Below are 27,457 nucleotides of genomic sequence, written 5' to 3'. Positions count from 1 at the left end.
CAAATGCAATGGCATCCATGATAATCTAGCTGTTTTAAAATAAAACCAAGGCACATCAGAGATTTGCAAAAATGTAAAACAATTCTAGTCTTCTAATTTTGAAAATAGGCTTATATTTAAATAAAATGAGTAGGTTTATTATTATTTTAAATGATTAATAACTATCAAAAATTTTCAGCTTTAGTTTTTAATATAATAAATATTGATAAATGTCACACTAGCTCTTTGGGACTCTTTTTAAAGTTTAATTTTTTTAGTCATACTTGCCAGTAGAGTCTATTTTGACATATCTATAATCATGGAATATGTCTTATTCTAATTAGGATCCCAGTCTTGTGTATGTACATAGTGTTGAGATTCACTGTGGTGTATCCATATATGTACATAGGAAAGTTATGTCATATTCATTCCACTGTCTTTCCTATTCTTATCCCCGATCCCTTCCCTTCATTCTTTGTTTAAGAACCACTGGACTAGCTGATGTCTACAATTCATCACCACTACATCTTTAGAGCATGCAGTCATTCTAATGTAATATGATTTCCATAAAGTTTCTTAGCCAATCTACTCTAAATGTTTTGTCAATCTTCCTTCTAAATTTTGGTCATCAATATTTAATATTAAAATTATTAAAGATGTAATCGACCAGCAAAAAATACATGAATAGGCAACTATGAGTAGGCTTCAATAATTACTGTCTTTGGAGATATTTAAGATTAGAAGAAATTGTTCTTTCATGGGAAAAGTAAGTTATTCCAGGAAAATAAAGCATGAACTAGGTAGTATCTTAAGTTGTCTTCCTTGATACCTTAGAAACACTCTTTTGCCTGAGGGGATATAAGTACCAATAAGTAAATGTTTATTTTTTATTCACTATTGTGATGCCCTTAGTTTTAACAATCACCTTTTAAAAATTTTGGCATTAGGAGCTGGGTTGTGGCTCAGTTGCAAAGTGCTTGCCTCTGTCATGTCTGAGGCACTGGGTTTGATTCTCAGTACTGCATATAAATAAATAAAACAAAGGTCCAACGACAACTAAACAAATTTAAAAAAATTGGCATTAGCTTAATATAAATTCTTTTGAAATCCACATTTCACATTTTATTTTTATAATCTACTTAAATTCTGCATTATTTATGTCATTCATTACTAAGGACAAAAGTAAAGCTAAGCATTATGGAGTTGAAGACACATGGGTTTAGCCTTGTAAAGGTATAAAGAAAAAAGTGGTAGTAGTAATAAAGAAGTTCCCTTTCTTTGTGGGGAGGGGGAAGGAGGAAGTAACAATACTTCTAATGCAAAATCACATTTCCAGGAAAATTCATTTGGCTTTGCATACAGGATAATTTTTAATGACCCTTAATTTTAATTTTTTTTGAGAGAGAGAGGAGAGAGAGAGAGAGAGAGAGAATTTTTTAAATATTTATTTTTCAGTTTTCGGTGGATACAACACCTTTATTTTATTTTTATGTGGTGCTGAGGATCAAACCAAGCACCCCGCACATGCCAGGGAAGCACATTACTGCTTGAGCCACATCCCCAGCCCCTTAATTTTAATTTTGATGAAAAGACCAGACATTCATATTTCGAAGTTAGTTGAGGGGCTGGGCTTGTAGCTCAGTGGTAAAGCATTTACCCAGCATGTGTGAGGCACTGGATTAGATTCTCAGTACCACATATAAATAAAATAAAGGTCCATTGACAACTACAAAATTATTTTAAAAAACTTAAAAAGTTGAGAAAATAAATGCTTTGAACGCAATTGTTTTAATTCAGTGGTTTGCTATAATGTAATTATTGTTAGTGAACCAATAAATTAAAGAAAGTTATTTAACTTGACTTCAGTTTTAAACATACAGGGCTATAATTTTAAGTAAATGTGGACAAAATTTTGCTAAACATGATATTAGAAGCACATTAGTACTTTAAATAGTACATTAGGTTCATTGGCTGTCAGGGTTAGAAGATCATTTAATGTAACCTCTCATCTGATTCTTGAACCTTCTTGCTAAAGCAAATAATAAAAGAAAAGGGAAGAGTGTTAAATAAAAGAGAGAGATGGGTGTAACTTAGAGACAGTTTTAAGTAGGATTAATAAATTTAGCTTGAAAGCTTTTAAAGTCTAATTATAGGGGGAGGTGGCAGTGTTTTATTTGCTGTTTACCTTTGATCTCTTAGCTATTTTTGGGAGACTTGTACATGCTTTTGTGAAAATGTTTGTGATTTTTAAATTTGATTTCTAGATACTCGTTTGAAGTTACCCTGTAATTCTGAGGATTCAAAAACGACAAGAACAACAACAACAACAAACAACCTAATTTTACTATTTGGCTTTTGCCACCAAACTAATAATAAGCTGCCCTAAATCTGATTTCTTTTGAATATATGAGTGGTGTACTAAATTTTAGAAATAACTTGATTGATTTGTGATGCATTAGACATGATTTATATAAAATAACTAAATATTACTAACTAATAAAAATAAGAAAGTAAAAATGAACTTGGAATTTACTGTCTAATGTTAACATTTTGTCCAATTATTCTTTTTAAAACCTGCATAGATACACATGCTTTTTGATTTCTACATATATACACGTATATTTGATTTTCTATAAGTTGATTATTACTATTCATGTTGATTTTTTTAATTCAAAAGTATATTTTGGCCATATTTTTACATCAATATAGATTTGTATTGTGATTTTTTTTATTAGTTGTTCACAACCTTACAAAGCTCTTGACATATCATATTTCATACATTAGATTGAAGTGGGTTATGAACTCCCAATTTTACCCCAAATGCAGATTGCAGAATCACGTCGGTTACACATCCACAATTTTACATAATGCCCTATTAGTAATTGTTGTATTCTGCCACCTTTCCTATCCCCTACTATCCCCCCTCCCCTCCCCTCGCATCTTCTCTCTCTACCCCATTAATTCATTTCTCTCCTTGTTTATTTTCCCATTCCCCTCTCAACCTCTTATATGTAATTTTGTATAGCAATGAGGGTCTCCCTTCATTTCCATGCAATTTCCCTTTTCTCTCTCTTTCCCTCCCATCTCATGTCTCTGTTTAAAGTTAATGTTTTCTTCCTGCTCTTCCTCCCTACTCTGTTCATAGTTGCTCTCATTATATCAAAGAAGACATTTGGTATTTGTTTTTTAGGGATTGGCTAGCTTCACTAAGCATAATCTGCTCTAGTGCCATCCATTTCCCTGCAAATTCCATGATTTTGTCATGTTTTAGTGCTGCATAATATTCCATGGTGTATAGATGCCACATTTTTTTTATCCATTCATCTATTGAAGGGCATCTGGGATGGTTCCACAGTCTAGCTATTGTGAATTGTGCTGCTATGAACATCGATGTGGCAGTATCCCTGTAGCATGCTCTTTTAAGGTCTTCAGGGAATAGTCCGAGAAGGGCAATAGCAGGGTCAAATGGTGGTTCCATTCCCAGCTTTCCCAGGAATCTCCAAACTGCTTTCCAAATTGGCCGCACCAATTTGCAGTCCCACCAGGAATGTACAAGTGTACCCTTTTCTCCACATCCTCGCCAGCACTTGTTGTTGTTTGACTTCATAGTGGCTGCCAATCTTACTGGAGTGAGATGGTATCTTAGGGTGGTTTTGATTTGCATTTCTCTGACTGCTAGAGATGGTGAGCATTTTTTCATGTACTTGTTGATTGATTGTATATCCTCCTCTGAGAAGTGTCTGTTCAGGTCCTTGGCCCATTTGTTGATTGGGTTATTTGTTATCTTATTGTCTAATTTTTTGAGTTCTTTGTATACTCTGGATATTAGGGCTCTATCTGAAGTGTGAGGAGTAAAAATTTGTTCCCAGGATGTAGGCTCCCTATTTACCTCTCTTATTGTTTCTCTTGCTGAGAAAAAACTTTTTAGTTTAAGTAAGTCCCATTTGTTGATTCTTGTTATTAACTCTTGTGCTATGGGTGTCCTATTAAGGAATTTGGAGCCCGACCCCACAATATGTAGATCGGAGCCAACTTTTTCTTCTATCAGATGCAGAGTCTCTGATTTGATATCAAGCTCCTTGATCCATTTTGAGTTAACTTTTGTGCATGGCAAGAGAAAGGGATTCAGTTTCATTTTGTTGCATATGGATTTCCAGTTTTCCCAACACCATTTGTTGAAGATGCTATCCTTCCTCCATTGCATGCTTTTAGCCCCTTTATCAAATATAAGATAGTTGTAACTTTGTGGATTAGTCTCTGTGTCCTCTATTCTATACCATTGGTCCACCCGACCTGTTTTGGTACCAGTACCATGCTGTTTTTGTCCCTATTGCTCTGTAATATAGTTTGAAATCTGGTATCGCTATACCGCCTGATTCACACTTCCTGTTCAGAATTGCTTTTGCTATTCTGGGTCTTTTATTTTTCCATATGAATTTCATGATTGCTTTCTCTATTTCTACAAGAAATGCTGTTGGGATTTTGATTGGCATTGCATTAAACCTATAGAGAACTTTTGGTAATATCGCCATTTTGATGATGTTAGTTCTGCCTATCCATGAACAGGGTATATTTTTCCATCTTCTAAGATCTTCTTCTACTTCTCTCTTTAGGGTTCTGTAGTTTTCATTGTATAAATCTTTCACCTCTTTTGTTAGGTTGATTCCCAAGTATTTTATTTTTTTGGAGGATATTGTGAATGGAGTGTGTTTCCTCATTTCCATTTCAGAAGTTTTGTCGCTGATATACAGAAATGCCTTTGATTTATGCGTGTTGATTTTATATCCTGCAACTTTGCTGAATTCATTTATTAGTTCTAGTAGTTTCTTTGTAGATCCTTTTGGGTCTTCTAGGTATAGAATCATGTCATCTGAAAATAGTGATAATTTAAGTTCTTCTTTTCCTATTTTTATGCCTTTAATTTCTTTTGTCTGTCTAACTGCTCTGGCCAGTGTTTCGAGAACTATATTGAATAGAAGTGGTGAGAGAGGGCATCCCTGTCTTGTTCCAGATTTTAGAGGGAATGCCTTTAACTTTTGTCCATTCAGAATGATGCTAGCCTGAGGCTTAGCATAGATAGCTTTTACAATGTCAAGGTAAGCTCCTGTTATCCCTAGTTTTTCTAATGTTTTGAACATAAAGGGATGCTGTACTTTGTCGAATGCTTTTTCTGCGTCTATCGAGATGATCATATGGTTTTTATCTTTAAGTCTATTGATGTGGTGAATAACATTTATTGATTTCCGTATATCGAACCATCCTTGCATCCCAGGGATCAATCCTACTTGATCATGGTGCACAATTTTTTTGATGTGTTTTTGTATTTGATTCGCCAGAATTTTATTGAGGATTTTTGCATCTAGGTTCATTAGAGATATTGGTCTGTAGTTTTCTTTCTTTGAGGTGTCTTTGTCTGGTTTCGGAATCAGGGTGATGTTGGCCTCATAGAATGAATTTGGAAGAGCTCCCCCTTTTTCTATTTCCTGAAATAACTTGAAAAGTATTGGTATTAATTCTTCTTTAAAGGTTTTGTAAAACTCCGCTGTATACCCATCCGGTCCTGGGCTTTTCTTGGTTGGTAGTCTTTTGATGGCTTCTTCAATTTCATCCATTGATATTGGTCTGTTCAAATTGTGTGTATCCTCCTGACTCAGTCTGGGCAAATCATATGACTTAAGAAATTTATCGATGTCTTCACTATCTTCTATTTTATTGGAATATAGGTTTTCAAAATAATTTCTAATTGTCTTCTGTATTTCTGTAGCATCTGTTGTGATATTGCCTTTTTCATCCCGTATGTTAGTAATTTGAGTTCTCTCTCTTCTTCTCTTCATTAGCATGGCTAAAGGTCTGTCGATCTTATTTATTGTTTTGAAGAACCAACTTTTAGTTTTGTTAATTTTTTCAATAGTTTCTTTTGTTTCAATTTCATTGATTTCCGCTCTGATTTTAATTATTTCTTGCCTTCTGCTACATTTGCTGTTGTTTTGCTGTTCCTTTTCTAGGGCTTTGAGATGAAGTGTGAGCTCATTTATTTGTTGGTTTTTTCTTTTTTTGAGGAATGACCACCAGGCGATGAATTTTCCTCTTAAAACTGCTTTCATTGTGTCCCATAGATTCCGATATGTTGTGTCTGTATTTTCATTTATCTCTAAGAATTTTTTGATTTCCTCCTTTATGTCTTCTGTAACCCATTGATCATTCAGTAACATATTGTTCATTTTCCATGTGATGTAGGATTTTTCCTTCCTTCTTTTATCATTGATTTCCAGTTTCATTCCATTATGATCAGATAAAATGCATGGTATTATCTCCACCCCTTTATATTTACTGAGGGTTGCCCTATGGCATAATATATGGTCTATTTTTGAGAAGGATCCATGTGCTGCTGAGAAAAAAGTATATCCATTTGATGATGGTTGATATATTCTATATATGTCAGTTAAGTCTAGGTTATTGATTGTGGTATTGAGTTCTATAGTTTCTTTATTCAACTTTTGTTTGGAGGATCTGTCCAATGGTGAGAGAGGTGTGTTGAAGTCACCCATAATTATTGTGTTGTGGTCTATTTGATTCTTGAACTTGAGGAGAATTTGTTTTATGAATGTCGCAGCACCATTATTTGGTGCATAAATATTGATAATTGTTATGTCTTGTTGGTGAATGGTTCCTTTTAACAGTATATAATGTCCTTCTTTATCCCTTTTGATTAACTTAGTCTTGAAGTCGATTTTATTCGATATGAGTATGGCCACCCCTGCTTGCTTACGAGGACCGTGTGCATGGTATATTTTTTCCCATCCTTTCACCTTCAGCCTGTGTATGTCTTTTCCAATCAGATGTGTCTCCTGGAGGCAGCATATTGTTGGATTTGTTTTTTTAATCCATGATACCAGCCTATGTCGCTTTATTGGAGAGTTTAAGCGATTAACATTCAGAGTTACTATTGATATATGGTTTGTACTTCCATCCGTGTTTGATTATTTATCCTTTTTTTAAAAAATTTAGTTTGTTTCTCCATGATTATCTTTCCCCTTGCCCTCTGTCTTTACGGAGGCACTTCCTACTGATGGTTTTGGTTATTATTTTTCATTTCTTCCTCGTGTAGTGTTTTGCTCAAAATGCTTTGCAATGTTGGTTTTCTGGCTGCAAATTCTTTTAACTTTTGTTTATCATGAAAGATTTTTATTTCGTTGTCATACCTGAAGCTTAATTTTGCTGCATACAGAATTATTGGTTGGCATCCATTGTCTTTCAGTGTTTGAAATATGTTGTTCCATGACCTTCTTGCTTTGAGCCTCTGTGATGAAAAATCCGTTGTTAACCTTATTGGTTTATCCCTGAATGTTATCTGTCTCCCTTCTCTTGTAGCTTTTAATATTTTCTCTTTGTTCTGTATATTGGATATCTTCATAACAATGTGTCTTGGCGTTGGTCTACTGTGATTTTGTGTGCTTGGTGTCCTGTATGCATCTTCAATTTGTATATCTGTTTCCTTTTTTTATTTCTGGAAAGTTTTCTGTAATTATTTCATTCAGCAGGTTACTCATTCCCTTGGTTTGAATCTCTGTACCTTCTTCTATCCCGATGACTCGTAAGTTTGGTTTTTTTATGTTATCCCATAACTCTTGGATGTTTTTCTCGTGATTTTTTACAAGCCTTTCTGAGTTGGCTAGACTGTTTTCAAGATGATATATTTTGTCTTCATTATCTGACGTTCTGGCTTCTACTTGCTCCACTCTGTTAGTGATACTCTCAATTGAGTTTTTAATTTGGTTTATCGTTTCCTTCATTTCTAGAATTATTGTTTGATTATTTTTTATAATCTCTATTTCCTGATAAAGATGTTTAACTTCTTCTTTTATCTGTTTATGTAATTCATTCTCAATGTGTTCTTTCGATGCTTGAATTTGCTGTCTTGTATCCTCTTTAAGGTTCCATTCCATCTGTCTAAGGTGTTCCTTGAGTTCTTTATATGACCATTTTTCTGATGACTCTAGGTCCTCCTGAATATTTAGGCTGTCCTGCATTGTTTGTACTCCTTTTCTTCCTTGCTTTTTGAAGCTGCTCAAGTTACTTCTTGTTCTGTTTGACTGCTGAGTTACTGTTTACTCCTATAAATTTATTTGATGCTTGGGAGGAAAGGTATTAGAAGGGAAGGGATTAAGTCACTAAAGAGAATGAGAGTAAGCAGGTAGAATTCAAGGAAGGGGGAATAAGAAAATTGAAAAGAAATGAAAAGACAAAAGAAGAAAAAAAATAGAAAATAAAAAAAGAAAAAAAAATTTAAAAATAAATAATAATAAAAAAAATTAAAATTAAAATTAGAAGAAAAAAATTTTTTTAAATTCTAAAAAAAAATTTAAAAAACAACAAGAAAGAAAAATGAAAATGAAAGAAAAAACCCAAATCAAAAAAAAAGAGAAAAAAAAAGAAAAAAAAACCTAATAATTGCAGTCTTAGAGTTTGATTAACTTCTCTTCCAGTAGGTGGCGCTGTGCCCACCAGGCCAAATTTCTCCTGTCAATAAGCAGGAACCAATCACTGTGCAGCAGCTCCTCCTCCCAGACTGGGCGAGTCTCCAATCCTGAGTGCCTAGGGCCTCCTCTTGTGTCTAGTCACTTCCCCACTTTTCCTCTAGCCAGGCCCCTCTCACAGGTGCCACTCACCACAATACTGGCTACATGCCAGGTCTGCCACTCCCGGGAGCCCTGTTTTCATGAACGACTGGGCACACTCTCCCAGTTTGCCATTCCCTCAGACCCTAAGTTTGTAGAGCTTGGGGCTGAGAATCCTCAGCGAATTTGCTTGCCCTCCGGTAGCCACGCCCCCGGTAGCTGGTGCAAGAGACCTCAGTTGTCAGCACTGGTGGGAGCGGTAGCCGGGAGTTCCGTGCCTCGTGTCCCGCGCCACGTCTGATTCCCTCGGTCTGGCTATCGCGCTCACGGGAGAGCTGGGAGGGTCCCTTAAGTTTTCCCCGATGTGTGGAGAGGGAAGGCTAGGGAATTACACACCTGTAGCCGCAGGTTTCAATGAAGTTATCTCCTCCGCCGCAGTCTGGTGACGTCAGTTCTCTGCCATGGTGGTATCTCTTGCAAATGGCGACAGTTCGTTTCCTTTTGCCGGGTGACCAATGAAATGGGTGGGTCCTTACTGTCTCTCCCAAGCCCCGTTTCAAACCTGTGGCCACTACCTATGAAGGCTTGGTTGGCATTTACCTCTGTAGGAACAGAAGGGCTGACCAGTTGTTTCAGCTGGATGGATTAGTGCTGAGTCACAGCTGTTTGTCTGCAGGAAGCAGGCGAATGGGAGCTTGAATTCAGCCGATCCGGGCTCAGTGTGTGTTCTGAGAGCCCCAGACTGTTCGCCCCAGATCCACGTCTGTTCAGCATTGCCTAGTGATCCAATGAAGGCCTAGGATTCCACATTTGAGTAGTCGAGGTTGGATCCAAAAGCATACACTTTAGCCCGCACCACCGTGGCTCGCCCGGAGCGCCTGCGCCCGCACTCGGATCCCGCGACCTGTATTGTGATTTTTAATAGTTACATAGTAGTGTTATGTTTATGTACCATAATTTACTTACCTGTCAGGTTATTTTCAATACTAGACAATTATAAAATGCTATAATAAACATTATATGTGGTATATCTTAACATTTTTATGATTAGTTCCTAACATTCTTTGTGATTGTTAAATTTCCAAAAAAGTTATGCGCAGGTGGGGGTCATAACATATGCCTGTAATCCCACTACGTGGAAGGCTGAGGCAGAAGGAGTCGAAGGTCAAGGTCAGCCTGGGCAAGATAATGAGACCCCTGTCTCAAAGTAAAATAAGGACTGAAGATGCAACTCAGTGGTAGAGCATTTATCTAGTATGCATAAAATACTGGGTTTGATTCCTAGTAAAACACACATACACACACATACACATACACACACACACACACATTTTCTACCCTATTTATAATTCCGCCATGAAAGCTCTTATTTTTCCATACCCTCACATCCATTTTTTATGAAATATTTTGCTGATATCGTAGGTAAAATGTTTAATTAGATTACTTTGATTGTGAAAGGGATTAATATTTTATGTTAATATTTTTATGTTATTGAACATTTGTATTTTATTGTACATTTCTTTATTAGATTTTTTATGCATTTTTATATTCGAGGGTTTACAGCAATGAAATTTTTTTTTTTTTATTGTTGGTTGTTCAAAACATTACATAGTTCTTAATATACCATATTTCACAGATTGATTCAAGTGGGTTATGAACTCCCATTTTTACCCCGTATACAGATTGCTGTGTCACATCAGTTACATTTCCATTGATTTACAAATTGCCTTTCTAGTGACTGATGTATTCTGCTGTCTATCCCATTCTCCACTGTCCCCTCACCCCTCCCCTCCCCTTCCCTCCCCTTCTCTCTCTCCATCCCCTCTACTATAAATCGTTTCTTCCACTTATATAATTTTTCTCCTACTCCTCCTTTCCTCTTATATGTAATTGTGTATAACCCTGAGGCTCACCTTCCAATTCCATGCAATTTCCCTTAACTCTCACTTTCCCTCCCGCCTATCATCCCTGTTTAATGTTATTCTTCTTCTCCAGCTCTTCGTCTCTACCCTGTCCTTGGTTACTCCCCTTATATCAAAGAAGACATTTGACATTTGTTTTTTAAGGATTGGCTAGCTTCACTTAGCATAATCTGCTCTAATGCCATCCATTTCCCTCCAAATTCTATGATTTTGTCATTTCTTATTGCAGAGTAATACTCCATTGTGTATAAATGCCACATTTTTTTAATCCATTCATCTATTGAAGGGCTTCTAGGTTGGTTCCACAATCTTGCTATCGTGAATTGTGCTGCTATGAACATCGATATAGCAGTGTCCCTGTAGCATGCTCTTGTTAGGTCTTTAGGGAATAGACCGAGAAGGGGAATAGCTGGGTCAAATGGTGGTTCCATTCCCAGCTTTCCAAGAAATCTCCATACTGCTTTCCAAATTGGCCGCACCATTTTGCAGTCCCACCAACAATGAACAAGTGTACCCATTTCCCCGCATCCTCGCCAGCACTTGTTGTTGTTGGACTTCTTAATGGCTGCCAATCTTACTGGAGTGAGATGGTATCTTAGGGTGGTTTTGATTTGCATTTCTCTGACTGCTAGCGATGTTGAGCATTTTTTCATGTACTTGTTGATTGATTGTATGTCCTCCTCTTAGAAGTGTCTGTTCAGGTCCTTGGCCCATTTGTTGATTGGGTCATTTGTTATCTTATTATCTAATTTTTTTAGTTCTTTGTATACTCTGGATATTAGGGCTCTATCTGAAGTGTGTGGGGTAAAGATTTGTTCCCAGGATGTAGGCTCCCTGTTTATCTCTCTTATTGTTTCTTTTGTTGAGAGAAAACTTTTTAGTTTGAGTAAGTCCCATTTGTTGATTCTGGTTGTTACCTCTTGCGCTATGGGTGTCCTATTGAGGAATTTGGGGCCTGACCCCACAGTATGTAGATCATAGCCGACTTTTTCTTCTATCAGACGCCGTGTCTCTGATTTAATATCGAGCTCGTTGATCCATTTTGAGTTAACTTTTGTGCATGGCGAGAGAAAGGGATTCAGTTTCATTTTGATGCAAATGGATTTCCAGTTTTCCCAGCACCATTTGTTGAAGATGCTATCCTTCCTCCATTGCATGCTTTTAGCCCTTTTATCAAATATAAGATAGTTGTAACTTTGTGGATTAGTCTCTGTGTCCTCTATTCTATACCATTGGTCCACCCGACCTGTTTTGGTACCAGTACCATGCTGTTTTTTTATATTCGAGGGTTTACAGCAATGAAATTTTTAAAATTTAGTAAATTAAGAATGTATAAAAGATTTTTAACAACTTAATAGTGTGGAGCCTGTCACCATCAATGATTAGATATAGCACATGTTGGATCATAGATTGAAATTCTTGAGGGGGAGAGAACTTGTTTTTTTAACTTTAATTTTCTGTGTTCTTATAGTTCAGTACAATTCCTAACCCATGATCACTATTTGCTGAATGAATGAATGAACAAATAGAGGATTGGATCAAATCCATGGGTGATTGGTTGTTCCCTTTATACTAAACAGATTGTAATTTTCCAGGACAGATGCTGATTTGCTCTGGCATTTCTTTCTGTATCTTCTTACTTTTGTGCTGCCCTCAAGACCAAAGTGACTACTTTTATTTTTGAAAATTTCTTCTTCAGGCTAAACTCTTCTAGTTCTTAAAAAAGTAACTTAACACATTTTTTGTGTACTACTTTTTAATTCTGTCAGTCACAAAATGTTTGTTTATTTCTAAATTCTCTGTTTGAGGAAGTATGCATTAAGGTAATTTTCCCTTTTATAATAATGAGCTCTGTGGCCTTAGGAATTTAATCTCTTATAATTTTTGTTATAATATGCTACCAATAGTAATCAGTTGATAATACAATTCAGAGTTGCTTTTAATTTCTATATCTGGACTGAACTGAAATGAAAAATGAAATTTATTGACTTTGTTTTGGTATATATTAGACCATCATTTGCCCTGATATGTTGTCTGGAATCCGAGTTGCTCCAAAATTAAAAATATTTTTAGAATTATAGGTCTTAACTCCTGAAGAGTCTAATGGTTGAGAAAATGAGATCTGTGTTAGCCACAGTATTCTTTGCTGACTTGGATAGTTTACATAATATGTCCAAGTAGAATTGTATGATATCTCAGATAGAATTATTCTCCTGGATCCCCAAACATCAGAAAGTTATGAAGAAAACAATATAATTACAAAATTAATGATAGAACTACCTTTCCTTGACTAGACTCTACTATATTTCCTGTACATGTGGAAATAGGCCTTACAGAATTGCTGGAAACTGGTGAAACTGGAGTGGAGAAAGTCTTAGGTACCATTTCCTACCATAAAAAAAAAAAGGGAAGTCAAGGGAAGAAGCCTAATGGGATTAGCTACTGATACTTAAAGCTGTCCAAATGTCCAGGCCTTATTATCTTCAATTGTCAATGGAAAATAAAATAAATTATCTTGGTCACTTAGGTAAAAGCGTATTTTAGGGACTGGGGAAGGGCTGAATCAGATCTTCGGTTCATATCCCAGCTTAATTTCAGATGCCAGTACTTAATCTATTAAGGCCATTTGTGCTATAATTGCAAAGTTGGGCATAGTGGTTCCTACAAATGTTGATCAAGATACTTTTTTTCCCCAGGATGAATTTAATTTAAACCTAGTTAGCTCTAACTAACCCAGATATTTACTGGCTATATTTTGAAAACACAAAATCAATCAAATCAGTCCCCAGAGACTAGGAAAGTTTCTGACCTAAATTAGGAACTCAAATTCCATTATTATTTTCATTTGAACTCTACTCATAGCCATCCTCACATTCTGGAAAGAATACAGCCTCTGTAACAAAGTTTCTTTGTTTTCATGGAACTAAAAATGTGCTGTATTTAGACCAAACAATAAAAATAAACTACTGAACTACCTTCTAATGCATGGGGGTTGTAGAGAGAGGGAATCATAGATATTTAGAGGCATAAAGTGACTCATTGTGCTAGTTTAAATTTTTTATAAGTCTAGCTCTGTGTGTTTGAATTGCATGTGTTACCTCTTCAGCCAATATTAAAGTGTATGCAAGCAAAATAATTTTGGATTGAATTGTGGCTTATACAGGATACATATTATATTGCTGAGCTATAAATAATGGGCTCTACACTTTAGATAGAACAAAAACTGCTTCCTTTTTTTTTCATTTACTTATGAGGTATTACTGTTAAACACATTCAAGATATTCTCTATGAAGCTAACTTGCTGAGATAAATATGTTTTTAAAAAGTGACTTGCCTTCCTCTCTCCTATAAAAATCTCCCTTTGGTTTGTACCTAGTTATACTTTTAAACACCTACTTTATTACTGAAATTTTCTTAAAAAGCCATATTGTATGGAAGTATTCTTAAATGTAGAATAATGAAATAATTGTTCTTTTGACATTATAATCTTGGAAGAAGTTGTTAGAGTAGATGAAGACAACTGCCTATATTAAAAATAGTATGGTTTATAGCCAGAAAGTATACTTCTTTAATAAAGCATATAAACACAGTTTACTTGTCCTTTTTGATTTCATTTTGTGTCTGATTTTCCAGGTCACTTTCATGAATTCAAAGGCAATTTACCAGTGATTTCTGGGTGCTGGGGCTGATTTTTTTGTGCGTAATTGTAAGTATTGGTTTATTTATTACTGTTCTCATTAGGTAGTGAAATGGTTAGAGTGTATAAACAAATTCTTCTTTGTGTCTGAATTTTTATTAGTTTTTGGATACTTGTCACAAAGTATTAATTGTATTATTAGCTTTTTTGGGGGGGGGAGGAAAGAGGACTGTACAAAAAATATTAGCTGGTGAAAAAGCCAATTTATTGTGATTTCCAGTGAAAAAAACACAATGCAGGGCCCATTATTTGAAAGCCTAAAGAATAAATATCTTCCTTTTTTGGAAGAAGGCTCAATTGGTGGAATGAGTAACCTTAAATATTCTAGTCTACATCACATGAATAATCTACCATGATAACTTTTTACATCTTCTGGTTGTCTGGACTTGAAAACTACTGTGTGCTTGTGCTCAGAGAAAAGACTTGAGATGATATAGAATTTAAAGTGCTGTCAGCACATGAGGAGATTATGTACTAAGGAACCAAAGACTCATTTGGTGAATGTGTAATATACTTCAAAATGGTAGTATTCCTGCCTTCTTTCCCAACCCCCAAACACCATTATATTTTAAATGGTAATTTGGTGAACGAAGGTAATTTTTCTCAGGAAAGAAGGTAAATTTTAAGGAACAAAAAAGACATAAACTTTAAAGATCTGTTATCAATATATATTTATTCTATAGAAGTAGTTGAGATTATATGACACATTTAAAAAATGCCTTTCTGGGGCAAGGGATATAGCACAGTGGTAGAACACAGGCCCTGAATTCAATCCCCAGCATTGCCACCACACATATAAACCTAGAGACCCACAGTTAAGTAGCTTGAATGGAAAATCTATTCATATGTGTGCATTATTATAAACAATTGGCACTTAAGGGGCTCTTTTATATTTCATAATAGCAAAAACATAAAAAATTTTTCTTTGTTAGTTTACTGCTACAAATAAATTTTAAAGAATATACTTCCAGGAAAGTATTTGAAAAAAAATAATTTCTTAAATTGGAGTTTAAATGATTTGGTATTCACCTAGAAAGCAGTGGAAATTTGTTTAAAATCAGTTTTACCTTTCTGTTAGTGGTAGTATTGACTGGGTTAGGCATTTCGGACCATCTTTTAAAAAAGTAGATTTTTATGTTTAAAGTATTTTAGTAAATTTTGTATATATTGAATGCATTAAGAATAGTTATTTTTATGAAACTTTATCAATTTACATTTTATTATTTGAAGATTGAATTCTTTTTTTTTATATCTCGAAGGTACTTTATTTTTTTAAATTTTTTTTATGAATATCAGTTTTTTTTATTGGTTGTTCACAACCTTACAAAGCTCTTGACATATCATATTTCATACATTAGATTGAAGTGGGTTATGAACCCCCAATTTTACCCCAAATACAGATTGCAGAATCATGTCGGTTACACATCCACAATTTTACATAATACCCTATAAGTAATTGTTGTATTCTGCTACCTTTCCTATCCCCTACTATCCCCCCTCCCCTCCCCTCCCATCTTCTCTCTCTACCCCATCTACTGTAATTCATTTCTCTCCTTGTTTATTTTCCCATTCCCCTCACAACCTCTTATATGTAATTTTGTGTAGCAATGAGGGTCTCCCTTCATTTCCATGCAATTTCCCTTTTCTCTACCTTTCCCTCCCATCTCATGTCTCTGTTTAATGTTAATCTTTTCTTCCTGCTCTTCCTCCCTGCTCTGTTCATAGTTGCTCTCATTATATCAAAGAAGACATTTGGTATTTGTTTTTTAGGGATTGGCTAGCTTCACTAAGCATTATCTGCTCTAGTGCCATCCATTTCCCTGCAAATTCTATGATTTTGTCATGTTTTAGTGCTGCGTAATATTCCACGGTGTATAGATGCCACATTTTTTTTATCCATTCATCTATTGAAGGGCATCTGGGTTGGTTCCACAGTCTAGCTATTGTGAATTGTGCTGCTATGAACATCGATGTGGCAGTATCCCTGTAGCATGCTCTTTTAAGGTCTTCAGGGAATAGTCCGAGTAGGGCAATAGCTGGGTCAAATGGTGGTTCCATTCCCAGCTTTCCCAGGAATCTCCATACTGCTTTCCAAATTGGCCGCACCCGTTTGCAGTCCCACCAGCAGTGTACAAGAGTACCCTTTTCCCCACATCCTCGCCAACACTTGTTGTTGTTTGACTTCATCATGGCTGCCAATCTTACTGGGGTGAGGTGGTATCTTAGGGTGGTTTTGATTTGCATTTCCTTGACTGCTAGAGATGGTGAGCATTTTTTCATGTACTTGTTGATTGTATGTCCTCCTCTGAGAAGTGTCTGTTCAGAGTTACTATTGATATATGGTTTGAAGGGAAGGGAAGAAGTCACTGTAGCCGCAGGTTTCAATGAAGTTATCTCCTCCGCCGCAGTCTGATGACGTCAGTTCTCTGCCATGGTGGTATCTCTTGTAAATGGCGACAGTTCGTTTCCCTTTGCCGGGCGACCAATGCAACGGGTGGGTCCTTACTGTCTCTCCCAAGCCCCGTTTCAAACCTGTGGCCACTACCTATGAAGGCTTGTTAGGCATTTACCCCCGTAGAATGAGAAGGGCTGACCAGTTGTTTCAGCCAGATGGATTAGTGCTGAGTCACAGCTGTTTGTCATTAGTGTTATGCTCATCAGAGTTCTGTTATCTGTAGCCTTCCTTTGTGTAACTTTCTGGGCTATAAAGCTGGGCTGCAGGAAAGCTGCTGCTACTGTCTTGTTCCTTTGGTTTTGGGTGGGAGAGGCAGCCTGGCCGGTCAAAATAATAAGCTTGCTTTAATTTGATTTTGATTGGATTCAGTGGTCTTTTCTTGCATTCTGGTCTCTCGGAAACTTTTTTTTTTTTTTTTTTTTTTGCAGCTGTGTCACTGTGTCACCGGCTTCGGGGAGCCCACCGCAGGTCGGGGGCGGCCTCCCTGGGGGGGGCAGCCCAGGCCGGCCGAGGCCGCTTCGGGGCGGGGGGGAGGCCCAGGGGGCACGCTTGGGCCCTGCCTGTTGCAATGGAGCAGCCAGGGGCGTGGGAAGTCCTGAGGCCAGTCGGCCTAGCAGAGTTATGCAAAAATACTCTCTTTTCTTTCTTAGCAGTCATTTTCATTCTAGTAAGTTTTCAGGATGATTAAAATTTTTACAGTGAGAAATATAATTACTGTCACATCAACCAAGGAGAATTTCCTTAATATATAATTTAGAATTCTCATCACTCAAAGGTTTTCTTTCCTAAATTCTTCACTTTTTTCCCTGCACAATGGATACACATAGGCTATCTTTGAATGGAGGTGTTCCAATTAGCTAAAAATTTTTTTGTGATTTAGCAAAGGGAAAGATTAAAATTAGAAGGGGCATTGTTGATATAGTTTTCATGTTAATTTTGGAGTTTCACTTTAAAAACAACAGCAACAAAAAAACATTTAGTTTGATTTTGTCTGGTCACTGAAGCAGAAGTCATGGTAGTCAAACAGATTTTAAAATAATTATTTTCTTGTCTTGAAGATTTCCACATGCTAGAGCAGGGTATGGACTTTGCTGTTCCTTGGGTGAGTGAAAAAGCTTTGTTAGGATCATCTCTTGACTGATCTCCCAACTGCAGAATCTTCTTATTAAAGAGATGTGGCAGCATGCTATGACTGAGATAACATGGCATTCAGAATTTTTAGTTTCAGTTTCTTTCAATTGTTATGGAAACTGTTCATCACCTACACTGGATGATAAAGCAGCTTGAACAAAAGAAATGTTAATCTAGTTAGGCCTAAGAACAAGTAAATGGGCTTCTTTTATGAACTTTCATTTCTATGTCTACAACTGCATATTTGCTACATGATTTAAGGCAGAAAGTTAAACCTCATGGCCATGGGGATGTTTCTTAGTAAGGTGTACAGAAGCTGGTCTGTGAGATAAGGAAAGTGGGATATTGTTTTGCACATCCATAATGAATAGGCCACATCAAGAGTGTGAGAACCCGATTGGAATCTTACTTACTCACATCTACTATCCAGACAAAAGAGGAAAATACTGTGAAGGAAAATGACTTATGTTTTCAGAAACTACAATAATTATAGTGTTTTTAAAAATTAAACTACCTGTCTCTTTTCTCAAAGTAGGCATTGTGTAAGAAGACCTTATTTCCCATGTCAGTAACTCACATTCAATTTTTTTATCTCTAATGAAAAAATAATTATGTAACTCCAACTATTCAGTTTCACTAGGGCAATAAATAATTGGTTAAATAAAACAAAACAACAACAAAGGTAGTTCATTAGGTACCCTGCTTTTCCAGGTTACTCAAGCTACATTAGTAATTTGATCAATGAATTCCCTTTTATAAAGTTCTGTCTCAGTTCATGGTTTCTCTTAGCAACCTTTTCCCTAAAGCCTCTCACTTGTTCTTTATTGTCTGGTACAAAAAGTGAGAATTGTTTAATCCCAGGCTTGAGGCACTAATAATACTATTTTAAGTTGGTATAATTCTTTATTTTGCAGATATTAAAAACTCTGTAATATGTGTAGGAATTATCCTCATTTTTGCAGAGTAGCAGGACTTGAACTTGAATTCATGGTATAAATTCGGTGATCTTTCCACAATACCATGCTGTTTTCTCTGAGAGAGTTTCTGAGGTTTTCCATCACTATCTCAGACTTCACATGGTTACTGAATAAATAATTTTGAAAAGTTAAGGTAAAGTAAGTAGGAGAAGAGATTGCAGAAAGCCTTCTACTACTACTTCATTTCTTCATTTTCCTGGGGCATTTGGTTTTCCCTGACATTTTCCAACACTTCAATCCCAAAACTGCCACATGTCATCGCTTCAGCTGAATTTTTTTTTGAATTGCATAGATTTTTAGGAAACAAACAAAGAAAATCACAAATTCATGTCTTTGTGGTATTTTAAAATGGAAAGAAATCAGTTTCAGACTGAGCAGAGCCCAGACCAAAGCTCCCTCAGTGAGAACATCTGTGATTTTAAGGACAAGTAGCTCTAAGTGCATTATCTTTAAAAAATATTATTCCAGGCTAATCTTGACATAGAGCAGGTAAATAAAAAAGATGAGCTGTGAAAATCCACAAATAGGGCTTGAATGCCATTTTCCATGACAACGGGAGCTGCCCCATGAAAGCATTAATGCTGGGAATGTAAGGAATTTAAAATTGTACCTTTTCAGTTTTACAGTTGTGTGCTCATGTTAATTAGAGATATACTGACATTTGAAGTATCTACATTAATATACACAGCTACTATACATTTGTGAACTGTGGCCAGAAATCTACTTTAATTGAAAGGAATTTGCTAATCTGAATGTGGATATCCATTACATTTTAAGCTTTTAAGTTTTATATACTAGTGTCCTTAGATACTTGTGCTTCATGCTGTCTCTAGTTTTTATTTCTAATTTATACCTGAAAGGACAGCCTGGTCTATTTTTAATCTCCTAGTGCTGTTTTGGAGTAATACTGATAGAATTTTGAGAAAAAAATTGTTTTTAATAGTGTCTTTTTTTTGCTGTAATTTTGAATCTGTTTTTCCTCTATGACTTTCTAAATTGTTTTTTTTTCTTGCAAACTGTTAAAATGGCCTGCCACTGCAATAAGGTAGGATTTGGGTTTATGGAATTAGCTTCATTGGCTATATTTAAGGACAAAAAAGCTACCCTTTACAATCATACAATAGTTTTAGCCAGAGTAGCCCAGTATTAGAGACCTTGATGAGATGAACACTGAAGAGGCATTCTGGTTTTTCCAGTAGAGCTGGGTTTCATTCTTTTGTTTTGATGTCAACCCATGCCTCTCAATTTTTTGTTGGTAAATATGTTTACAATAGCTTGCTTTCTTGAGGTTATCTTTAGCTCTAGATTTAATGCCTTGTCTGTTTTATATTTAAAGTAAGACCTTACAAGAATTTTTTTGCAAGATCCTGTTTCTTTTTTGAAAAAAATGTGTTCTTTTTAGATATACATGACAGTAGAGTGTATTTTGACATTTATACACACATGGAGTATAACTTTCCATTCTCATGGTTGTACATGATATGGAGTTACACTGGTTGTGTATTCATATATGAACATAGGAAAGTTATATACAATTCATTCTAATGTTGTTCCTATTTTCATCCTCCCTCCTTTCCCTTTATTCCCCTTTGGCAAGCTCCTGTTTGTTAAGCATCTGCTGCTCTGAAATTTTAACCTAATCATTTTGTGTTTATTGTCTTATGAAACTCCTTCACTTACTTTTAACCAATCGATGAGAATTACACAAGACCAGTTAGAAAGAAGGTTCCTTTTTGTCACACCAGAACAAACTCTAAAAAGTCCCATAATGGTCAGGACTTGTTTCATTAAACCATTTTACTGGTACAGTTAAACCACTGAGACCTGGGACCATTAAAATTTATTTAGTACTGTTTTTATTATGGTCTTTTACTCTTCATTATTTCTTTTTCTCTGTATGAAGTTCCTCTGTTCTTCATTCTTTCATGTTGCTTACTACATATTGTGCCATCACAGCACATTTGGTAATTTCAAGTTAATTGCTCAATTATCAGTGATAGTCATGAAGCACTTGAAACATGCGCAGTGGGAGATTTTTTAAATTTCAAAATAAGTTGGTGTGTCATAATCTTAAATGTGAAACATGCCAATATCTGCAGGCATAAAAATACACAGCCTGAGCTAGGCATTTCAGGGAAAGCAAAAACCTACTCTAAAAATCAGGGCTTTTGTCTGGCATTGAAGTGTTTCATCTTTGCTAATTTCAAACAACATGTCTAAATTTGATCTTGGTTTACTTTTCAAATTCTAAAAAATTTGTTCAGATTTATAAAGGAAAGGGGAATTAAAACTATTGATTTTGTTTGAGTGTGTTACCGGAAACTCGAAAATCACATATTCACTCTAAAGGGGAATTTGGTGTGAGGTAGACCATGTTGGATGCCAATCAAGGGAGGTGACTTATTAAAGAAGCAGAAAAAATCTTTTATATTGTTTATTCAATCATAAGGCAAGTCTATAAGCAGATAACTGCCTTAAAGTAGAGGTGGTATATTGATTTATTGATGTTGAAAAGACCCCACAAGAACAATGACCATTGGAGACTTATTTTCAATTCTATACAGCAATATTCTTGGATGCCTTTGAGACAACTTACATATTAAGACAAAATAATTTTTGTAACTCTTTTGGCAACCAGGCAAACTATCATTAGATTTTTGCATTTGTGTTCAGTTTAGGGTTTTCTATAAACTAATGTAGTGCCAACAGCTCTTTTTAAAATGCTATTATGGTTCTTTCACGTTTTAATAGTACTATAGTAAAGCTGAATTTACTGACTACATTTGAAGGTGGAGTAGAGCTGCATAAGAGTCAACATTAAAGTGATTCAGTGCCTTTTGGAGAAGAATTTTTCTTGAGATTGGAAACAATGTGGGGTTTGAGGGTAATTTTCTAAAAGTTGCTAATAAATTGGAATATTTTCCCCCAAAGCTGCGCTCTGAACTTTTTAACCCAGAAGATGAGTTTAATCATTTTCTAGTACTGTTATATAACTTTTATTATTATTGAAAGGGTTAAATGTATATAGAGAAGGGGAAATATAGTCTTGATTTGAGTTGGGTAGATGAAGAGGTGTCAATAACCTCACTGATTATGCACAGCTAGCCTACATAATTATAAGTAAGATGTGAAATATAGTCTGCCTATATTGACTACTAGAAATATTTTAGTAGCTAGTTTCTAAAGATTATTTGAATAATTAACAAACTAGTTTATTTTGTTGCACCTTGCCTCTACTCACTTGCAGCATACAATTTTATTTCAAAGTACATGTTTCATGTATTTTGGAATTTTGGTATAAAATTTTTCATTTCATCATCAGTTTTTTGCCAGTACCAAAGCATCAAAATGTGAGTTAAATATTGACAGTAAAGATAAAATATTTTGTGAATCTTCTCTCTCTATCTTTTTCGGTATATTACTTACATATTTCTTGCTGAAGTTTTAAAAACAGAAAGCAGTTATAGTAAAGAAGATTAATTTCCAAAACATCTCTTTCCATAGATGACTGGCAAAAGAGACTTATTCTTAATATTTACCTGGTAATAACAGTTTGTATGGTGTAATGCTTGTTATTGTTATTATTTTCTCATATTAAGGGCTTGGTAAAGTGTTTACAAGAGAAGAAAAATGGTCATTACCTTATGGGCTTAAAATTGACATGTTACTAGAGAGTTTGTGTGGGTGGGATTTTCTCTGGATACAAGCTGTACTGGGGCTAACTCTTTCTTTTTGCTTCAAAATTTCATATAAACATAAGTAATTAATTTATTAATAAAGGCAGATTTTTAATTTTTTATTTTACCTCTGGACTTTTATCCTTTTGGAACACACAAACACAACAAGAAGGTATGTTTGACAGTTAATTATTACTTTTCTCTTTTTGATCTTGGTATTGTAAATAACTAAGCAATAGCATTAATGAAATCCAAGTCAGCATCCCTGTAACTATTAGGCAGAATACAAATTAAAAAATTTTTTTTTGTAGTACTGGAGTTTGAACTCAGGGGTCCAGGGTGATTGATCACTGAGTTGTAACCCCAACCCCTTTTATTTTATCTTGGGAAAGGGTCTCACTAAACTGTCCAGGATGGCCTTCAACTTGCAATCCTCCTGCTTTATTCGCTCAAGTAGCTGGGATTATAGGCATGTGCCACTGCTACCAGGCTGATTTTAAACCTATGGTTTGGTTTTAATTACTACCATTAGTGTTCTGAGTTTCACTGAATAAAGCAGAACAGAAATCTAGATATATTATTTCTCATGTGAGTATAATTTTCCCCATTATTTTACATAATATAGCACCGTCAGTCAGAATAGATTGTTTTAAAGGTGGGATTAATCTCCCATAATTTGGTATCTGATATAGCATTCATTGACTGTCTGACAGCTTTAAGTGATAAAAACCTTCTGGGATTTATCTTGGTAATGGCATATGTGAACTCACTGATTATGTCGATTCTGTGACTAATTTGAGGGATTCCCCCTGACTACCCTGGACTTTCAGTTGCAGGACCAACATCTAAGAGACAGTACTGGTGGAAAGCTAAGAAACTGACTTGAGAAATACAGGTCTAAACAGGAAAGAGTATTGGAAAACTTTGAGGGCCTGGAGTTTTTTGAGAAGACATGGTTGAACAAATGGATGAGATACCTATCTTTCCAACTTCATTGCAATAATTTAGAAGATGAGAAGAAGGAAATGAAATATGTGAAGTAAGAGATGATCAAAATAGTATATTTTTGTAGAACCATAAAATGGATTTTGAGATTGTTTTTCAAGATGTGGGAATATTTGTTTGGATCAGACAATAGTAACTTAAGAGGGTTTCTACAGTTTCCCCTCTAATTTGTTTCAAGTTTATTGATTTCAATTCAATGCTTTTTAAGTAGAACTGTAAGAATTTTAGGAAATATATGCTTTCCTGAAAAAAATAAGAATAATTTTGCTTTCTTTGAGTAAAGATTAATATGGGTATATATGAAAATTATCACTTATATAGCACACTGTAATATTATATATGAGAGACCTTTAGGAAATTCTCATTCATTGTAACTATGAACAATCATCCTTACATCTATTAGAGGAAAGAATGAGGTGAATTAGGTTTCAGATATGGTATATGATGTTTTAGTCTTGGGAGTTGGAAAGCTCTTTGGAATCATTCTCTGAAAAGTGACTTACAGTGTAATGAATTCTGCTTCCTTTTCCTTTCCTCTTTCCCTTTTTCTCCCCTTCCTTTCCTTCCTCCCCTTCCTTTCTTTCTTCCCTTCTGAACTTTCTTTCCTTCATTTAGAGGTAGTTTGTTTTTAGTCTGTATTCTGCTTGCCAAATTGAGGATAACGCTTAACACATATTCCTTAAATTGTATACAGGATCATCTTTCTGATTAGAAACTGAAGAATCCCATTTTTTTAAATGAACAAAGGATACTTTAGTTCATTTTGTACAATCAAAAGAAATTGAAGAACTGTTGGGACTAGTTATTATTGTGAGATAAAGATAGTATCATTGGAAAGAAATTGTAAACTTTATTAGCTCAGAAGTTTACTAAACCTGAATTAAGATTTGTCAAGTTTTATTTGAATGTTTGCTAAGAATAGAATAGAGCAATAATTAAGGTCTAAAAGAAGTTTTGAAAAGTTTTTAGAAAAATCTCCTACAATGAGATATTCTATATAAACACATACTTAAAACTCGTTAGGGAAGTTCTTAGTTATGTTTCTTTGGCATTTCTTTTATGTAGCATGAGTTCTTGAATTGATTGCTTCTTGAGAATAGTTTGGGATAAATAGGATAAATATGCCATGCTACTAAATGAGTAATGTTCATAAGTTATTTAAAAGATATTAAGCAGAAGATGAAATGTACATATGCCTATAAGAAGGTTGTGGCTTGATTAAGGTTCTGATTATATAGAAAACTGAATATAACAGCAAGTTGTGCAGCAATTTGAAATGTCTAGAGGGAATTTTCCCACAATAGCACTCAACATTGTTCTAACACTTCATAGTATGGGTGACAGGAGAGGACTGGGAGGGAATAGACAGGGATGTATACTTGGTAAAGAGAAACTAACAAAAAATAGCTGGTGCTTGTGTTAAGAACCTGCATGTGCTAGATGTTGTGCTAGGCATTTTTACATTGTTGTTTTTAATCCTTTCAACAAACCTGAGATACTTTACTCTCCTAATCTTTAATTGTTTTATCTCAATTATGATTTCTTTTTTTTAACCTTCATAGCACTTAAAATTATTGACATTTATCATATATTTGTATTTTTATTTAACATCTATTTTGTTCACCAGACTAAAAACTCTGTCAGGGCAAAGACCTTGTCTGTTTTGTTCAAATCTGTATCACAAGTTTCCTGCACAGTGCCTGACACATATTAAGTTCCCAGTAAATATGTGTTTAAAGAATGAATACGTGAACAAAAAATAAAGTAATGAAGGAAGGAAGAAATTCAAGGAAAAAAAGACAGAGCTAAAATTTAAACAGGTTTGTTTGACTTCATAGCCTATTTGTTCCAACCCCAGAGGGGTTTCATTAGAATATTCTCAGTTATGAATTTATCTGGTAAAATTTCCAATACACCTGTCTCAGAACATCTCAAATATTTGGCCTCAGAACTGTTACATCTTAATATGAGAATGAATGCCATGAAAAAGACCTATCTCATCTTTTTCTCATTCTGTTGGAATATTACAACCATCTTATGCTAATAGGTCTCTATAGATTTATAGCTATCATAGTCTGGATTTCTAGGTATCTGTTTCTCCTACAAAGAGAGTGCATTTCTCTTTTTCATTTCCTGAGACGGATTTTTAACTTAGGCCTCTGTACCTAAATTGAATTTTGGTAGTGGGCAGAGTGGTGGATATGCATCTACTCTGCTGAATTTTTCCTTGGAGACATGTGTCACTGGGGGAGGAACTGGGCTCAAAACATCAGAGTTCTTAGTCTGGCAAGTGCCAAGCTTTGGGGCTTGGTTTGTTCCTTTAGCAATGACCTCATTTTTCATGCTTGATTATTTTCCTTGTTGTTAATGGATATGATTTCAAAGATTTTAATTTTCATTAATTTCATTACTCTTTTGTTTTTGCTTAGTGTTATTGACCATTTTTGTTCATGGTGTTACCTTTTAAAAAAATCTCACTGTGTCTTTCTGTTTTGTTTCCCTGAAAGTGAGGGAATGTAAGTATGATGAGAATGAGTGAAAATTTTGTCCAGTTTCATAGTGCATAAAGGTCTCATTGTGTCAGGGCTTTCAGTAATGCTGTGTAGTCTTGCCGGCATATCCACTAAAACTTTGTAGATGTTGTTTGGTCAAACACAAAGTGGCTATCTCCCAGATACATTGACTAGATATATATTTAAATCTTACAGTCAACTTGAAGTGTCCTTCACTTCACAGATTTCTGTGAAGTGAAGCAATAACCACCTTTACTTGGACCAAATTACAGTCCTCAAGCTTTAGACATATGGAAATTTATCATTTGATGCAGCCTTGTTTGCTTGAAGTTAGTATCACTTCGTAAATAAGGAGTGATCTGAGCCCAATAAGGTCTTCACTCTGGATGGTATAAATCAGTGGTCAATTTAACTTCCAACTTGGCCTCTAAAAACTATTTAAAGATGTGATTGTTTGTTTTCCTAGTTAAGGAAAATATTTTTTGGTAGCAAAATATTTCTTCTCAGGAGAATGCTTAGTATCTTTGAAAAACTAACTCACTCCATGAATATATATTGAGTACTGACTATATTCAGAGCACACCATTAGATGCTGCATTGGAAACAAATGCAAATATACATAGTCCCTGACTTAAAGAAACATAGACTGTAGACATACTTTTAAAAATGCTTTTATTCCTTTTTGTGTCCTTAGTGTTTAACCAATCCAATGCATAGCACAAAGGAGGGATTAATAAATGTCAATTAAGTTGCACTGATTATTGCAGAGGAGATGTACAGAGGAGAGGAGATGTTATTCCTTGTGCAGAATATACTAAGTACCTTAATAGAGTAAAAACTAGTACTTGAGGGAGTTCAAAGAATTTAAATTATATTTATTTAGAAGAACAGAAGAAAGCAGACTTTATGATGTTCTTTGACAGTTGGGTAGAATTTTGCCAGTAGAATTGGGAATGAAGAGAGGAGCATCCTGATAGTGAGGGCAATAGCAGAAGCATAAACATGAGGAAGACAAATGAAAGCAGGCAAGTATGGCATAGGAAACAATGAGCAGTTCAGTTTGACTAAGGTATAGCATGTGTATAGGCTGGAAAATTAACTGTGATCATATCACTGTGGCCTGCTATGCTAAGGCATTTGGTAGATCATAGGGGACCATCATAACCAAATAGTCCAGTGTATGGCAACAGCTTTGCTTTTGAAAAATTAACTCAGCCAGTAGTTGCTGGAATTGACTAGAGATGGAAACAGAATTGAGCTAGAGAAACAAGGTATTAGGGCCATTGCAAAAGGTCAGGAAGACGTAAAAGATTTAAACAAAGGATCAGTAAGACTGTTAAGGTGATCCAACATGGCCACCGGCGAGGAAGCAGCGATTCCAATGTCTCCACATTAACGGGATCAGAAAGACCCATTGGAACAGCGCCAGTCTACCTACTGAGGAACTCCTAGCAAAATTCCGTTAAGAGGGGACCTGCCGGGA

General features: G+C 35.3%; 1 protein-coding gene across 15 annotated transcripts in view; it reads left to right on the top strand.

The window, feature by feature from the left end:
- SOX6 (SRY-box transcription factor 6) overlaps positions 1-27,457 on the top strand; it is a 603,909-nt gene that overhangs the window by 88,214 nt on the left and 488,238 nt on the right. For 14 of the 15 annotated variants that reach the window (XM_081280977.1, XM_081280953.1, XM_081280954.1 and 11 more), the window contains exon 2: positions 14,153-14,225. The exons of the other annotated variant lie outside the window; for it this stretch is intronic. The gene's annotated coding sequence lies outside the window, so the exon portion shown is untranslated. The remainder of the gene's footprint in view (positions 1-14,152; positions 14,226-27,457) is intronic. 15 annotated transcript variants of the gene reach the window in all.

This window comes from Spermophilus citellus, assembly GCF_964194105.1.
Source record: "Spermophilus citellus genome assembly, chromosome: 2".
Classification (NCBI taxonomy): domain Eukaryota; kingdom Metazoa; phylum Chordata; class Mammalia; order Rodentia; family Sciuridae; genus Spermophilus; species Spermophilus citellus.
This window is presented reverse-complemented; position numbering and strand designations above follow the sequence as displayed.